The sequence below is a fragment of the Dendrobates tinctorius genome, unplaced genomic scaffold (genome assembly GCF_039654945.1).
Source record: "Dendrobates tinctorius isolate UK_male_01 unplaced genomic scaffold, ASM3965494v1 ptg000293l, whole genome shotgun sequence".
Taxonomy (NCBI): domain Eukaryota; kingdom Metazoa; phylum Chordata; class Amphibia; order Anura; family Dendrobatidae; genus Dendrobates; species Dendrobates tinctorius.
In genome coordinates this window covers 13,085,511-13,102,865 of record NW_027361960.1, presented here as the reverse complement: position 1 = coordinate 13,102,865, position 17,355 = coordinate 13,085,511, and the positions used below count along the sequence as shown (strand labels likewise).

General features: G+C 42.0%; 1 long non-coding RNA gene across 1 annotated transcript; it reads right to left on the bottom strand.

The window, feature by feature from the left end:
* Positions 1–11,964: 11,964 nt before the first annotated feature.
* On the bottom strand, positions 11,965–13,614 carry LOC141072953 (uncharacterized). The gene is made up of 2 exons (XR_012226908.1): positions 12,771–13,614; positions 11,965–12,602 (listed from the first exon to the last, which is right to left on the bottom strand). It is a non-coding gene; the product is annotated as an uncharacterized lncRNA (long non-coding RNA).
* Between the last annotated feature and the right edge of the window lie 3,741 nt (positions 13,615–17,355).

Below are 17,355 nucleotides of genomic sequence, written 5' to 3'. Positions count from 1 at the left end.
ATACAGCTGTTTATATTGGATATGTGTTCATTCCTCTATTATCTACATATATTTCATGTTCATTCCCCACCTATAAAGCACAGGGAATGTAATATACAGCTGTTTATATGGGATATGTGTTCATTCCCCTATAATCTACCCATATTTCATGTTCATTCCCCACCTATAAAGTTCAGGGAATATAATATACACCTGTTTATATGGGATATGTCTTCATTTCCCTATTATCTACATCTATTTCATCTTCATTCCCCACCTATAAAGCTCAGGGAATATAATATACCGCTGTTTACAGTTGTGGCCAAAAGTATTGACACCCCTGCAATTTTGTCAGATAATACTCAGTTTTTTTTCCTGAAAATGATTGCAATCACAAATTCTTTGGTATTATTATCTTCATTTAATTTGTCTTAAATGAAAAAACACAAAAGAGAATGAAGCAAAAAGCAAAACATTGATCATTTCACACAAAACTCCAAAAATGGGCCAGACAAAAGTATTGGCACCCTCAGCCTAATACTTGGTTGCACAACCTTTAGCCAAAATAACTGCGACCAACTGCTTCCGGTAACCATCAATGAGTTTCTTACAATGCTCTGCTGGAATTTTAGACCATTCTTCTTTGGCAAACTGCTCCAGGTCCCTGACATTAGAAGGGTGCCTTCTCCAAACTGCCATTTTTAGATCTCTCCACAGGTGTTCTATGGGATTTAGGTCTGGACTCATTGCTGGCCACCTTAGAAGTCTCCAGTGCTTTCTCTCAAACCATTTTCTAGTGCTTTTTGAAGTGTGTTTTGGGTCATTGTCCTGCTGGAAGACCCATGACCTCTGAGGGAGACCCAGCTTTCTCACACTGGGCCCTACATTATGCTGCAAAATTTGTTGGTAGTCTTCAGACTTCATAATGCCATACACACGGTCAAGCAGTCCAGTGCCAGAGGCAGCAAAGCAACCCCCAAAACATCAGAGAACCTCCGCCATGTTTGACTGTAGGGACCGTGTTTTTTTCTTTGAATGCCTCTTTTTTCTCCTGTAAACTCTATGTTGATGCCTTTGCCCAAAAACTCTACTTTTGTCTCATCTGACCAGAGAACATTCTTCCAAAACGTTTTAGACTTTTTCAGGTAAGTTTTGGCAAACTCCAGCCTGGCTTTTTTATGTCTCGGGGTAAGAAGTGGGGTCTTCCTGGGTCTCCTACCATGCAGTCCCTTTACATTCAGGCACTGCTGGATAGTACGGGTTGACACTGTTGTGCCCTCGGACTGCAGGGCATCTTGAACTTGTTTGGATGTTAGTCGAGGTTCTTTATCCAACATCCACACAATCTTGCGTTGAAATCTCTTGTCAATTTTTCTTTTCCGTCCACATCTAGGGAGGTTAGCCACAGTGCCATGGGCTTTATAAACTTCTTGATGACACTGCGCACGGTAGACACAGGAACATTCAGGTCTTTGGAGATGGACTTGTAGCCTTGAGATTGCTCATGCTTCCTCACAATTTGGTTTCTCAAGTCCTCAGACAGTTCTTTGGTCTTCTTTCTTTTCTCCATGCTCAATGTGGTACACACAAGGACAAAGGACAGAGGTTGATTCAACTTTAATCCATGTCAACTGGCTGCAAGTGTGATTTAGTTATTGCCAACACTTGTTAGATGCCACAGGTAAGTTACAGGTGCTGTTAATTACACAAATTAGAGAAGCATCACATGACTTTTCGAACAGTGTCAATACTTTTGTCCACCCTCATTTTTATGTTTGGTGTGGAATTATATCCAATTTGGCTTTAGGACAATTCTTTTTGTGTTTTTTCATTTAAGACAAATTAAATGAAGATAATAAGACCAAAGAATTTGTGTTTGCAATCATTTTCAGGAAGAAACTGTGCATTATCTGACAGAATTGCAGGGGTGTCAATACTTTTGGCCACAACTGTAGATATGTGGTGAAAACTTTGAACCCACAAGGGCTTCACAGAAGTTTATAACATACAGTCGTCCAATTAAAAAAATCATATCTTTTCCACAAAAATGATCTTTTCACACCCAATTTTTATTTTCCCAAGGGTAACAGGACCATAAAATTTATTGTGCAATTTGTCCCGAGTACGCTGATACCCCATATGTGAGTGTAAACGACTATTTGGGCGCATGGCAGAGCTCAGAAGGGAAGCAGCGCCATTTGACTTTTTTTGCTGGAATTGAGATCGGACACCATGTCGCATTTGGAAAGCCCCTGATGTGCCATAACAGTGGAAACCCCCCCACAAATGACACCATTTTGAAAACTAGACCCCCCAAGGAACATATCTAGATGTGTGGTGAGAAGTTTGAACCCCCAAGAGCTTCACAGAAGTTTATAATACCCGAGCGGGAAAATAAAAAAATCATATTTTTTCCACAAACATGATCTTTTAGTCCCTAATTTTTTTATTTTCCCAAGGGTAACAGGAGAAAATGGACCCCAAAAGTTGTTGTCCAATTTGTCCTGAGTACGCTGGTACCCCTCTGTTTGGACACACGTCGGGTCTCAGAAGGGAAGTAGTGACGTTTTGGAATTCATGCAGACTTTGATGGAATGGTCTGCAGGTGTCATGTCGTGTTTGGAGAGCCTCTGATGTGCCTAAACTTTTGAAACTCCCCACAAGTGACCCTATTTTGGAAACTAGACCCCCACAGAACTTATCTAGATGTGTGGTGAGCACTTTGAATCCCCAAGTGCTTCACAGAAGTTTATAACGCCCGGGCATGAAAATAAAAAAAAAATCATTTTTTTTCCACAAAAATGATATTTTTGCCCCCAATTTTTTATTTTCCTAAGGGTAACAGGAGAAATTGGACCCCAAAAGTTGTTTTAGAATTTGTCCTGAGTATGCTGATACCCCATATGTGCGGGTAAAACACAGTTTGGGCGCATGGCAGAGCTTGGAAGGGAAGGAGCACCATTTGACTTTTTCAAAGCAGAATTGGCTGGAATTGAGATCAGACGCAATATTGTGTTTGGAGAGCACCTGATGTACCCAAACAGTGGAAACCTCCCAATTCTAACTCCAACCCTAACCCAAACACACCCCTAACCCTAATCTCAGTCTTAACCCTAGCCCTAACCCTTGTTGGCATATGCAACAGAAATGGACTTATTGTTTATATAAAGGAGGACTTTACACTAGCCTGACAGCAGATGGCGATAGTGTGAAGTTAAATGTTTGCTGTATTGTGGGGAGGGAAGCTCTCTTGTTATTGTTAGTTTAACTTTCACTTTTGACTGTATTATACCAGCAGCACGGGCTGTGTGCTTCTGAATTCTTATCTCATGTTTACCCATAAGAAGTAAATGCTGTTTACTCAAGATAATTTGCTCAGTGAAGTTCTCCTGTGTACCGGTGAATTCTCAAAAGATATACTCTGCTACAGGTTATGGGCCCAGACACCCAGAACAGGAGACAGTCCCAGACACCCAGGAGGAAGCCCAGACTCCCAGGACAGAGACACCCAGGAGATAACCTCAGACATGGAGAAGCAGATAAGCTCTGTTAACAGAAGGAGATAAAACCCAGTGAACGGACGCTGAAAAGAAAAAAATCCAGATACAGAGGGACAAAGGAATTTATGATCCAGGAACTGGATGACTGCACACTGGAGATAATTACAGAGAATCACCACACACAGGATATACAGGAATTATAAAGAAAGAAGAATATCTTCATAAAACAAGTAAGATTATATAAAAATGATGTGCAGCACTGAGCTTAAACTCACTGTAGCTAAGCTGAACAGTGAAAATTATCAGTTATGGAAATTCATAGTAGAGATGTTGTTATCTAGAGATGATTTATTTGAAGCAATCATTACAGATAGACCTAATGAAGATAATCAGACATGGGATAAAAAGAATAGGAAAGCGAGAGCCACCATTAGCTTATTAGTGGATGATGCTCAATTAATACACATAAGGAATGAAGAAACAGCTAAAGGAAAGCGGGATGCATTGAAAAAGCTATATGAAAGACCCAGTTTATATCACAAGTTATTTCTATTAAGAAAGCTTTACAGTATGAGATTGAGTGCAAATGATGATATGCAGAAACACATTCTCAATGATGGAAGTAATATCGCAGCTTAGGTCTATTGGTGAAGACATTAAAGAAAGTCGTGTAGCAGCAATATTATTGTGCAGTTTACCAGATTCATATACAGCCTTGATAAATGCCCTAGATACAAGACCAGAAAAAGACATCACATTAAATTTTGTGAAAACAAGACTAATAGATGAATATCAGAGAAGAAAAGAACAAACAAATGATTCTTCTACTGGAAAGGACAGTGGAAACACTCTTAAAGCTACAGAATTTAAAAAACCCTATAATAAAGAGACAAGAAAATGTTTCAGATGTAAGAAAAAAGGTCACTTAAAGAAAGACTGTACAATATGGAAAGCAGAACAAAAATTACAACATAAAGCGCATACACAGAAAGTGAAAAACACAATTTCCGATTCATGTGAGAATAATTGTAATGGCACACTTAAAGTAACAGATAAGAAATTATCACTTGGTTGGTTTATTGATTCAGGAGCGACAAGTCATATGACAAGTGACAAGAATTTCTTCGCTGATCTTGATTTAGATAAGAAAGAAGCCATTTATCTTGCAGATGGAAGCAAAATAACATCATAAGGTATAGGACAAGGTATGCTAAACTGTTCAAACAAGTTTGGACAAGATTCAAAGATACTTGTACAGAATGTGTTGTATGTTCTAAAATTGGAAGGCGGATTGTTATCTGGGAAGCGTTTAACAGTCAATGTAAAATTCAAAGACAATAAGTGTGCAATTCTAGCAGGAAACAAGGTGATAACCAATGTCAAAGCAGATGAACAATTATATCATCTTGACACACCAAAGGAACAGATGAAGGTATGTACACATGATCACAGGAACTGTATTCACGTGTAGCATAGACGTCTAGGACACAGACACCCTGATAGTATAAGGAAACTACAAAGAAAAGAATTGACAAAAGATCTAAAGATATCAGATTGCTCAATTACCGTAAGATGTGAATGTCGTATAAAATCTAAAGCCACAAGAATATCTATTCCAAAAGAAAGTGAGATGAAAAGCAAAAGACCACTTGATTTGGTGCATACTGACGTATGTGGACCCATGCAAGTGACTACATCAGGAGGAAATAGATACATGGTAACTTTCATAGATGACTTCTCAAGATACACAGTCACATACTTAATTAAGAACAAAAGTGAAGTTTTTGATAAACTTGTAGACTATGTAACAAGATCGAGTAACAAATTTCAAAGGAAGCCAATTGTCATCAGAAGTGATAATGGAGGTGAATTAACAGGTCACAAAATAGAAAACTACTTAAGACAAAATGGTATAGAACACCAGAAAATTGTTCCGTACAAACCTGAACAAAATGGAGTAGCAGAAAGGAAAAACAGAACTCTGACAGAAATGTTGAGATGTATGCTGACAGATTCCAAACTACCAGAGAAATATTGGGGTGAGGCAGCAATGACAGCTACATATCTACAGAACAGACTTTTTTCCAGAAAACTGAAGAAAACTCCATATGAACTGTGGCAAGGTATGAAACCAAGTGTCAATCATTTAAAAGTTTTTGGATGTAAACTTTTTATATTCATTCCAACAGAAAAACGTTCCAAACTTCAAAACAGATCCATGGAGGGAATATTTGTTGGATATAGTGAAAATTGCAAGGGATACAGAATCCTAGATTCCAAAACAGACAGTCACAGTGAGTAACAGTGTGACATTCATTGAGGAGCTAAATGAAGACATTATGATTTCAATTGACACAAAAAATGAGAAAAACAGCAGTGACGTAGCTGAAGAGATATCTGATGAGAAAGTCGTTGAAATTGATGAAGAACAGAATACTGAAAATGAAGAAATACAACTACAGAACAGAACCAAGCCATTCAATGAGAGAAAACAAAGGTAAACTGTTGTGAGCTCATCTGTTCATTCACCTTTTGTGTCCGAGGATCTCCCTCTTCTGGTGAAGGAAGGTAGTGAGGCTGATTTGGATGAAAGAAACCAAACACCTGATCAGGTGGATTGTGACTGGGTAACGGGAACTTCAGATTGGATATAAGGCAGCCGACGCCCTTCTGAGTGGCTGGTGATTTCTCTGCTGGATTCTTGGAGACCAGTCTGATTCCTGCTTCCCAAAGATAAGTTCAATAGCAGAGCAAAAACTTGTTAGTTTTGGTTTTGTTTTCCTTGTTTTCTGAGATCAGCCATCCCCGGCTGGGGGTGTGCTGGATTCTTTTTTTTTCCTTGATCAGTGTTCTCTTTTGCTCTGCTTTCAGAATATTCTGAGTGCTGATATAGGGTTTGAAGTCTAGTGACTTCAGGGTCCTTTTTGCTTATCAGTTGTGTTGGTAATATTTTTAGCAGGGTTTTCTCGGATTGCAGACAGCAGCTTTTCTGTCCTGTCCTTTTTAGTTAGCTTGGGCCCCATCGTTTGCTCAACCTATCTATCTGTGTTAGTGTTTTCATCTTGCTTCACCGTCATTATATGTTGGGGGCTGCCTATTGCTTTCGGGTCTGCTCTGGGGCAGTCAGTTTTTCCCTTTTCTCTCTTTAGGCTTATGTAGATCTCCGGCTGTGACGAGGTGTCTAGGATCACCATAGGAACACTCCACGGCTACTGCTAGTTGTGTGATAGGATTAGGGGTCTGCAATCCGCTAGTTTCCAACCTCTCTGATTTTCTGGGCTGAGCTTGTGTTTTGTTTTTTCCTCCTCGGTGACTCAATCATAACAGTAAAACACCAAAACGTCTCTCAGACAAGACAAGCACAAGTAATATTTATGAACCTACTTCTTGGGAAGACATATCTACACTCCCTAAAGAAGAAGCTAATAAATGGATAGAAGCAACAGAAACAGAAATGAAATCCATGCATGACTCAAATACATGGACACTGACAGATTTACCAGAAGGAAGAAAAGCCATAGGATGTAAATGGATTTTTAAAGTAAAATACCAAACAGATGGCACACCTGAAAGATACCGAGCAAGACTAGTAGCTAAAGGATATTCTCAAAAATATGGAGAAGACTATGATGAGACATTTGCTCCAGTTGTCAAACATACTACAATAAGAACTTTACTTACAGTTGCAGCAATGAAACAGATGGAACTGGTACATCTGGATGTAAAGACAGCATTTTTGAATGGAGATTTAACAGAAGACATTTACATGGAACAACCTCCAGGAGTCAAAGATGAAAGAAACCCAAACAAAGTTTGCAAATTACAGAGAAGCATATACACTCACTGGCCACTTTATTAGGTACACCATGCTAGTAAGGGGTTGGACCCCCTTTTGCCTTCAGAACTGCCTCAATTCTTCGTGGCAGAGATTCAACAAGGTGCTGGAAGCATTCCTCAGAGATTTTGGACCATATTGACATGATGGCATCACACAGTTGGCGCAGATTTGTCGGCTGCACATCCCTGATGCGAATCTCCCGTTCCACCACATCCCAAAGATGCTCTATTGGATTGAGATCTGGTGACTGAGGAGGCCATTTGAGTACAGTAAACTCATTGTCATGTTCAAGAAACCAATCTGAGATGATTCGAGCTTTATGACATGGCGCATTATCCTGCTGAAAGTAGCCATCAGATGTTGGGTACATTGTGGTCATAAAGGGATGGACATGGTCAGCAACAATACTCAGGTAGGCTGTGGCGTTGCAACGATGCTCAATTGGTACCAAGGGGCCCAAAGAGTGCCCAGAAAAAATTCCCCACACCATGACACCACCACCACCAGCCTGAACCGTTGATACAAGGCAGGATGGATCCATGCTTTCATGTTGTTTACGCCAAATTCTGACCCTACCATCCGAATGTCGCAGCAGTAATCGAGACTCATCAGACCAGGCAACGTTTTTCCAATCTTCTACTGTCCAATTTCGATGAGCTTGTGCAAATTGTAGCCTCAGTTTCCTGTTCTTAGCTGAGAGGAGTGGTACCCAGTGTGGTCTTCTGCTGCTGTAGCCCATCTGCCTCAAAGTTCGACGCACTGTGCGTTCAGAGATGCTCTTCTGCCTACCTTGGTTGTAACGGGTGGCAATTTGAGTCACTGTTGCCTTTCTATCAGCTCGAACCAGTCTGCCCATTCTCCTCTGACCTCTGGCATCAACATGGCATTTCCGGCCACAGAACTGCCGCTCACTGGATTTTTTTTCTTTTTCGGACCATTCTCTGTAAACCCTAGAGATGGTTGTGCGTGAAAATCCCAGTAGATCAGCAGTTTCTGAAATTCTCAGACCAGCCCTTCTGGCACCAACAATCATGCCACGTTCAAAGGCACTCAAATCACCTTTCTTCCCCATACTGATGCTCGGTTTGAACTGCAGGAGATTGTCTTGACCATGTCTACATGCCTAAATGCACTGAGTTGCCGCCATGTGATTGGCTGATTAGAAATTAAGTCTTAACACACAGTTGGACAGGTGTACCTAATAAAGTGGCCAGTGAGTGTATGGTTTAAAGCAAGCAGCTAAAGCATGGAATGACAAAATCACAGAAGTGCTTACAAATGAAAATTTTCAAAGGAGCAAAGCTGATCCATCATTGTACACAAAAACGCTGATGAATAGATGGATTTATGAACTCATATGTAGACGACATTTTGATGTGTTCTGAACAAGAAAGGGATAAAGAAAACATTCTAAAAATCCTGAAGCGACATTTTGAAATTAAAGACTTGGGAAATGTGAAGTCTAATTTCTTGAAGGATTATCCTACTGAAGAAATGACAGCAGACATCTTCACGAAGGCGTTGAATGCTGATAAACACCAGAGACTAATAAAAAAGTTGGGTTTGACTGAATGTACTTACTGTTGAGAAAGGGTGTTGGCATATGCAACAGAAATGGACTTATTGTTTATGTAAAGGAGGACTTTACACTAGCCTGACAGCAGATGGCGATAGTGTGAAGTTAAATGTTTGCTGCATTTTGGTGAGGGAAGCTCTCTTGCTATTGTTAGTTTTACTTTCACTTTTGACTGTATTATACAAGCAGCACGGACTGTGGGCTTCTGAATTCTTATCTCATGTTTAGGCTGTGTTCACACACAGCATTTTTTTAGCGGTTTTTACTGCGGTTTTCACTATAAAACCGCTAAAAAGAAGCTTCCTAGTCATTTCTATGCATTTTGCACTTTTTGTGCACATTGATGCGTTTTTTACCGCGAAAAACCGCATCGCGGTAAAAAACCGCAGCATGCTCATTAATTTTGCGGATTTTTCCGTGGTTTTGGCTTCTTCCATGCTGTTTGAAACCGCTGCGGAAAAAAACGCATCAAAACCGCGCAAAAACCGCCGTGGAAAAATAGGTGCGGTTTCTGGGAAGGGATTCAGGTTTTTGAGCAGAAATTTTCTGAAACGTGTGCACTTAGCCTTACCCATGCTAAGTGCACGTTTTTTGCGCGGTTGTGTATCCACAAAATACACAGTAAAGTTTGAGTTATAGCTTTAATTTTCATGCATGTCACCCCTTAGAGATAGTGGTTTATATTTTGGTCCTATCCTCTTCATTTATGGGATTATATCAGCAGCATTTCGCTATGATATGTGTTTGTGCAATAATTATTAGTGGCCAATGGTTGTAAAATATTGAATATTCTATTCTGAATTTTGTGGATTAGACATGTCCTTTCTTTCGGGAATTTTTAAATGTTTTTAAGCGGTGTGCTTTTTTCTGGCTTTGTAAACAATAAAATTTATTCATTTATATTCATTGGTATTTTCTGTGGTGATGCTATATTCATGCATGCTCACCTCACGCTGTGTCTCACCCTGCCTCCAGTTTCATCCCTGAGCTCCCTTCCCCCACTACTTTTGTCACCCCTTCCCCTAGAACCCCTTCCTCGCCTTTTAGCCATTCCTCGTCCCTCCACACCCCCAACTTGCCTTCATCTTCCCCCAAACGTCGCTCCCAGTAAAAACTGTTTTTTTTCTGTGTTTTTTTTTTTTTACAGTAAATGTAAAATTCTGGTTTCCCCTAATATTGTTTGGTTATTTTCTTTTGCCGCCTACCAACACTGTGCTGTACACTTTGTGTTTTTGCCACCACATAGCTCCATTACTGACACGTTTCTTGTGTCAGTATTGGAGATATGTGTTGTCAAAAACACAAATATATGACTTGTAGTTTCACCACCAGTCTCTTCAGTCTGTTAATATTGCACAGAATGAATAGAGGATGGTGTTAAGTGCAAGGCATATCTATTGTTACCTTGCCAAGTATCATAAAGAGTGAATTGAGGATGGTGTGTTTTGGCCATCATTATTTCACTCTTTGACACAAGGCCAGGGGATTCTAGATATAGATATACCTTGTAATTAACCACATCATCTGTTTAGTCTGTGGTGATTAAACTGAAGAGATGATGGAGAAAATACACGTCATATTTACAATACCCTGGCCTGTTATCATAACTATTTATCACACCTTGCCAGGTGACTATACCTACGAGTTGTCATCTGCAGCGTCGCTTCAGTCTGCATTATCTATTGCACGCAGACAGGAGAGATGCTGGACGTTCACTCATATGTGTATTCACCTGCCCAGGTGTTATGACTGGGTCACCGAGGAGGAGAGCAAGACCAAGCTAAGCCACAGAAAACCAGAGAGGTTGGTAACTAAGCGGATTGCAGACCCCTCATCCTATCCACACAACTAGCAGTAGCCGTGGAGCGTACCTACGATGATCCTAGACACCTCGACACAGCCGGAGCTATATAAGCCTAAAGCAAGAAAGGGGAAATCTAAACTGCCCTAGAGCAGACCCCAAAGGAATCGATAGCCCCCAAACATATATTGTCGGTGAGACAAGATGAAAACACAAATGCAGGTAGGAAAATAGACTGAGCAAACGACGGGGCCCACACTAACTAGACAGGACAGGAAAGGAAAGACACTGTCTGCAATCACGCAAAAAAACCTGCAAAAAATGTCCAACACGTCTGATAGAAAAATACTGAAGTCGCATGACTTCGCCCACTATATCAGCATTCTGGTATATTCTGAAAGCAGAGCAAAAAGAGGCCACTCTAATAAGGGACAAAAACAAACTGGCACAAGCAGTAACATATGGATGGAGATTCAGCACAGCCCCAGCCGGAGCTGGCTGACCACACAAAACTGAAATAGACAAAACCAGATCTAATGTGAACAAAAGAACACTTAGCTGAGCATGCAGGGACAGAGCTGGAAACTAAGACCTCAGGAGGCAGGAAAAATTCACCAGCAGGGATAGAGGAAGTCGGCTGTTTTAAATCCAGTCAGAAACTCCAGATCTCCAATCATCCTCCTCATTATCAGGTGGCAAGCCTCTGTTAATCAGATCAGCTCCATTACCTCCAGTAACCACCAGAGCCCAGAAAGAGAACGCGCGACCCCTCTGTCAATATAACCAGCTCGACTACCTTCACTAGTAACCAGAGGTAGGCCAGAAAGCGAATTCACAACACCCAGGTGTGATAACATTCTGAAGTCAGGATGCATTTTTTGGGCATCCTCACTTCAGCATGACACCAGGCCTGGGGATTGTAGAAGTTGTGTAAACTTTATCATCTCTCCAGTCTGCGTGCATACTGAAGCCACAGTGGAGATCCTACAATTAATATTTATACTCACATGGTCAGGTGACATAAAGAGTGAAGGATGTAACATCAGGACAGGTGATATATTTGTTGTATTATCTCTACTGTCACTGCAATCTGCATTATTGAACACAGACTGGAGAGATGATAAAGGTCATACAACTTGTGTATGTAGAGTCACCTGGTCAGGATTCCTAGTAAAGTCATGATGCACAAAACACAGTATCCTAAATTCACTGGGACACCTGGGCAGGTGATTATTGTATTGGAGTGTATAAAAACAGAGTGCACTCGGTACAGGTATTAAAACAGGTTTTTTATTTTAATCCCAAAAGCACACTCTACAGTTCCTCGTGCCCTGGTCAGTCTAATTATTTTTTTTTCGTGTGGTCCAAGTCCCGGCTGGAGTAGGGTTTCAGCAGGTTTTGGCACATTTGAAGGGCCTCATCCCCAACCATTACAAATGGCTGTGGCGGATCTTCAGTGTGGGGAAGAGGCTGTGGCATGGAGAAATTAAAATGGTTGCCATACAACCTACGGCCCATGTCCAAGTTCTTAAAAGCCTGTGAGTCATTCCCCCGGCCAAATGCCCCAATGTCCACTGCAACAAACAGACAGTCTGCATCCGCAATGGCCATGAGTACTGTAGAAAAGTACTTTTTATAGTTATAGTACTCCGATCCACTTCTTGGGGGGTTTGGTTATCCTGATGTGTTTCCCATCAACCGCGCCCCAAACAGTTGGGGAAATTGCAGACTGTCCAGAATTTTTCAGCAATATCAATCCACTTTTCCGCGGTGGGCAGGGGCATAAATTCTGGACAGAGAATGTCCCACAAAGCCCAGCAGGTGTCCACAACTATTCCAGACAAGGTGGAGATTCCAAGCCGGTACTGGAAGTGGAGTGAAGATAGGGTCTCTCCAGTAGCCAGGAATCTGCCAAACAGAAAAAGAACAAAAATTAATATTTATGTCTAGGGTTTTGTAAAACACTGAAATGAAAAAATATTAGTACATGGCATAACAATAATTCTGCAGACTTTCGAATAGTACATGGCAGAACAAAAACAATTATGCAGGCATTGGTTTTTAAATATTACGTACCGTAATGTGACCAGGAGCCGTTCCTCAGGAGGAATCGCACGACGGAGCTGTGTGTCCTGTCTCCGGATGGCTCCTTGAACACGAGCAAGCAAATCCATGAAGCTTTCTTGGGACATCCGGGTATAGTCACTAAATTTTGATTGGTTTGCCTGGAGCTTGCTATAGAGGGTGTGGTACGCTCCACGGCTCTCCCGGACTTCAATAATCGGATGTATCCACAAACGCCGCCGCTGCGATCTTCGCTGTCTCTCTCTGCCTTTCTTTCTGACAAGGAAATGCAAAAGCCTGAGACAGCGCGATGTCCAGATCCAAGTTGAAGCGAAAACTCTTCCACCGCAGATTCATGCTGACAAAGGAAAAAGCAACAAAATCTGAAGAATTCAGCTGTAAACAGGGTATATATAAAGAATTCCTATGACACATGCCCACTGGTGTCCCATTGGTGGAGTATGTTTCAAGGATTTTCCTCCTGTGAAATGTGACACCTAGAGAATGCATGCGCATAAAAAACGCAAATGTATGAAAACGCATACAAACGCTGCTTTTTTTGTTGCTGAAAAAATTAAAAATAAAAATCGCTGTGTTTACATGCGTTTGCAAGCGTTTTCTGCTTGCGTTTCAAGTGCGCACGAAACGCTGTGCAAAAAGGCGCAAATGTGAAATTAGCCTCATGTATGCCTTGTGCATCATTACGCTAGTCTCCTAAATAGGAGAACATATGGCCATTTAGTGCAGGATCTGACAGTGTAGGGGGTTGGATTCATTGTACTGCACACAAGACTTCATCACTAGGTCTGTATAGACTTATTCAAAAACATCCATGTGGATGCAGAGGTGTACACAATTGCAGCCTTCACAAAAGGAAGTATTTGCCTGAGAACATGAATGAAAATATATATATATATATATATATATATATATATATATATATATATATATATATATATACACACACACACTCACTGGCCACTTTATTAGGTACACCTGTCCAACTGTGTGTTAAGACTTAATTTCTAATCAGCCAATCACATGGCGGCAACTCAGTGCATTTAGGCATGTAGACATGGTCAAGACAATCTCCTGCAGTTCAAACCGAGCAGCAGTATGGGGAGGAAAGGTGATTTGAGTGCCTTTGAACGTGGCATGATTGTTGGTGCCAGAAGGGCTGGTCTGAGTATTTCAGAAACTGCTGATCTACTGGGATTTTCACGCACAACCATCTCTAGGGTTTACACAGAATGGTCCGAAAAAGAAAAAAAATCCAGTGAGCGGCAGTTCTGTGGCCGGAAATGCCTTGTTGATGCCAGAGGTCAGAGGAGAATGGGCATACTGGTTCGAGCTGATAGAAAGGCAACAGTGACTCAAATTGCCACCCGTTACAACCAAGGTAGGCAGAAGAGCATCTCTGAACGCACAGTGCGTCGAACTTTGAGGCAGATGGGCTACAGCAGCAGAAGACCACACTGGGTACCACTCCTCTCAGCTAAGAACAGGCATCTGATGGCTACTTTCAGCAGGATAATGCGCCATGTCACAAAGCTCGAATCATCTCAGATTGGTTTCTTGAACACGACAATGAGTTCACTGTACTCAAATGGCCTCCTCAGTCACCAGATCTCAATCCAATAGAGCATCTTTGGGATGTGGTGGAACGGGAGATTCGCATCAGGGATGTGCAGCCGACAAATCTGCGCCAACTGTGTGATGCCATCATGTCAATATGGTCCAAAATCTCTGAGGAATGCTTCCAGCACCTTGTTGAATCTCTGCCATGAAGAATTGAGGCAGTTCTGAAGGCAAAAGGGGGTCCAACCCGTTACTAGCATGGTGTACCTAATAAAGTGGCCAGTGAGTGTATATATATATGGTACAGAAAGTATTCAGACCCCTTTAAATTTTTCACTCCTTGTTTCATTGCAGCCATTTGGTAAATTCAAAAGTTTTTTTTTTTTTATCTCATTGGTGTACACTCTGCACCCCATTTTGAATGAAAAAAAATCAAAAATGTAGACATTTTTGCAAATTTATTAAAAAAAAGAAAAACTGAAATATCACATGGTCATAAGTATTCAGACCCTTTTCTGAGGAACCTTTCCCCATGGTTGGGACAGTGTGTCTATTCTCGCTGAACCGTCTAAGGGGTTTGGGGAGAAAAGTCTTCTGACCGTCGCATTTTCTCTGGCTTCGAACAGATCCACTCATGGCACCCTCTAGCGTTGACACAGCATACTGGACACTTCCTCGTTCAGCTCCCACTCCATGGAGGATAACTTCTGCCTGCTCAGGAAGTCTGCCACCTGGTTCCTGGATCATTCCAGGTGTACTACAGAGACTGATAAAACCGTCCTTTCTGCCCATCTGAAGATCTACTTGGCCAGTTGTTGCAGTGTAGGATGTTTTGGTCCCCCTTGATGACTTAAGAATGCCACCACCATCATGTTGTCGGACAGGATCTTTATAGGTCCGCCTCTGACCATCGACTGGACCTGCAGTAGTACCTTCCATACAGTTCCCTGAAATTTGAAGACCTGGATCCCATCTCTGGACTCCATTGTCCCTGGAAAAATCTCCCTTCCACATGGCCACCCCAGGATAGCCGACTTTCGTCGGTGATGACGATGCACGGGGAGAGAATCCAAGGAACTCTCGCCTGGAGGTTTTCCGGAGTGGTCCACCAATGTAAAGAATTGCTCACTGGAAGAGATGGGGGCATCACGTTGTCCAGCCACAGAGGACCTTTGTCCCAGGCAGATAGAACTGCGCACTGGAGCTCTCGAGAGTGGAATGGACTCCACCGTACGGTAGGGCATACAAGAGGTCATTAGTTCCAGGATTTTCATTGCTTCTCTGATGGAGCAGCGGCTTCCTGTAAATTGGGGGATTCCATCCTGGCGTCCTGCTTCTCTTCTGGTAAAAAGATGTTCTTAGTTGTGAGTCTAGTAGGGCCCCTCGGAATCTCTTCCTGGATTCTGGAACGAGAGCTGACTTTTCCCAATTTATGACCCATCCCAGCCTCTAAAGTGTGGAAATCAAGGTCTGGCAGTGCTCCCTGAGCTGTTCCTCAGAGCTGGCTATGATCAGGAAGTCTAGATAAGGGACTATGATGATGTCCCGTTTCCTTAGGTAGGCGACTGACTCCGCCACAAGCTTGTTGAATACTTTGGGTACTGAAGCTAGGCCAAAGGGAAGACACCGGAACTGGTAAATGACGGACTCTCCCCTGGACCTTCAGAGCAAACCTTAGGAATCTCTGGAATGAAGCATGGACCGGAACTTGACAGTACACATTTTTTAAATCTAGGGTACACATCACCGTATTCCTGTCTGTAAGAGGAAATGTAGATCTGATTGATTCCATCTTGAACTTCTTGTATTTTATCCATTGGTTTAGGGGCTTCAAATATATTATTGTCCTGCTCTCTCCTGAGGGTTTCTTTAATGAGAAGAGACTGGAGCAATGGCCCTTGCAAATTTTCCTGCTCGGGGACTGGGTCTATCGCTCCGATTTTTAGTGGGTCTTGGATATCTGCCCACATGGGGGAAGCGGCTGACTGAAGATGGGAGTTTATTATGATCCTTTCTGGGGTAGTTGGGTGAACTATATTTTGTAACCGCGGGAGACTTTCTAAAATCCACGGATTTTTTGAGATCTTCTGCCAGCTCCCCAGTAACCGCCATAGCCATCTGCCCACTCTCATGGCGTCACTTTCTACCAGAGCCAAAAATGGAGTTCCAACCCCTACCTCCCTTGGGCAAGCTCCATCTGCCAGTTTTGCCCTTCCCCCTTATAGCCTGACATCTGGCTAGGTTGGGGCCTACAAAAGCACGGATATTTCTTTGGTTTCTCCTCAGAGAACCTTTTCTTTTAGTCTGATACCCTTTTCAAAATATCATCTAGAACAGGCACAAACACAATGTACCTCCATGGTACTAACAGGATTGGTGAACTGGAAAACAAAGTTAGAGGAGGAAAGGGAATTATCACACGTACAAACCCAAGCAACAGTCACAGACAATGCCACAAAACTCCTCATATAACCAAACTATCCTCCCAGCTATGCAGCATAAGCTAGCTCTGGCAATGTGTTTCAGTCAGGACCCAGATTATATAGGGAATAGGAGTGGCAAACCATGCTCAACTGAGAGCTCAGACTCCCAGAGCTCCCAACATGGCCGATTAACCCATGTACTGCCAGAAAAAATTAACACAATTTAAAAAGGTTAATTGCTTCTTTTCAGCACAGGAGTAGGAGCAGTCAGACGCTGCGGTCTTCTGGCTCCTCTCTCTGAGACAAGGCACCTATTCCAGCAGGGCTGTTTCTTGGATGCAAGTAAAATAATTCCTTTATCTTTGCATTTTTCTATGAAGCAAATAGGTCCTACCTGAGGAGTACCCCAGCACTGGGTTAACTGATGAAACGCTTCCAAGTTCAATGCCCATTCTGATAACTGCACCTTCTTTCTGCTAAGAAAATCCGCAACCTGATACGGAGATCCTTCCAGATGTACTAGTGACATGGAGAGCACCACCTTCTCTGCCCAAAGAGAGATCAGAGTCTAAAAATTGGAGATGGTAATGTCTTGG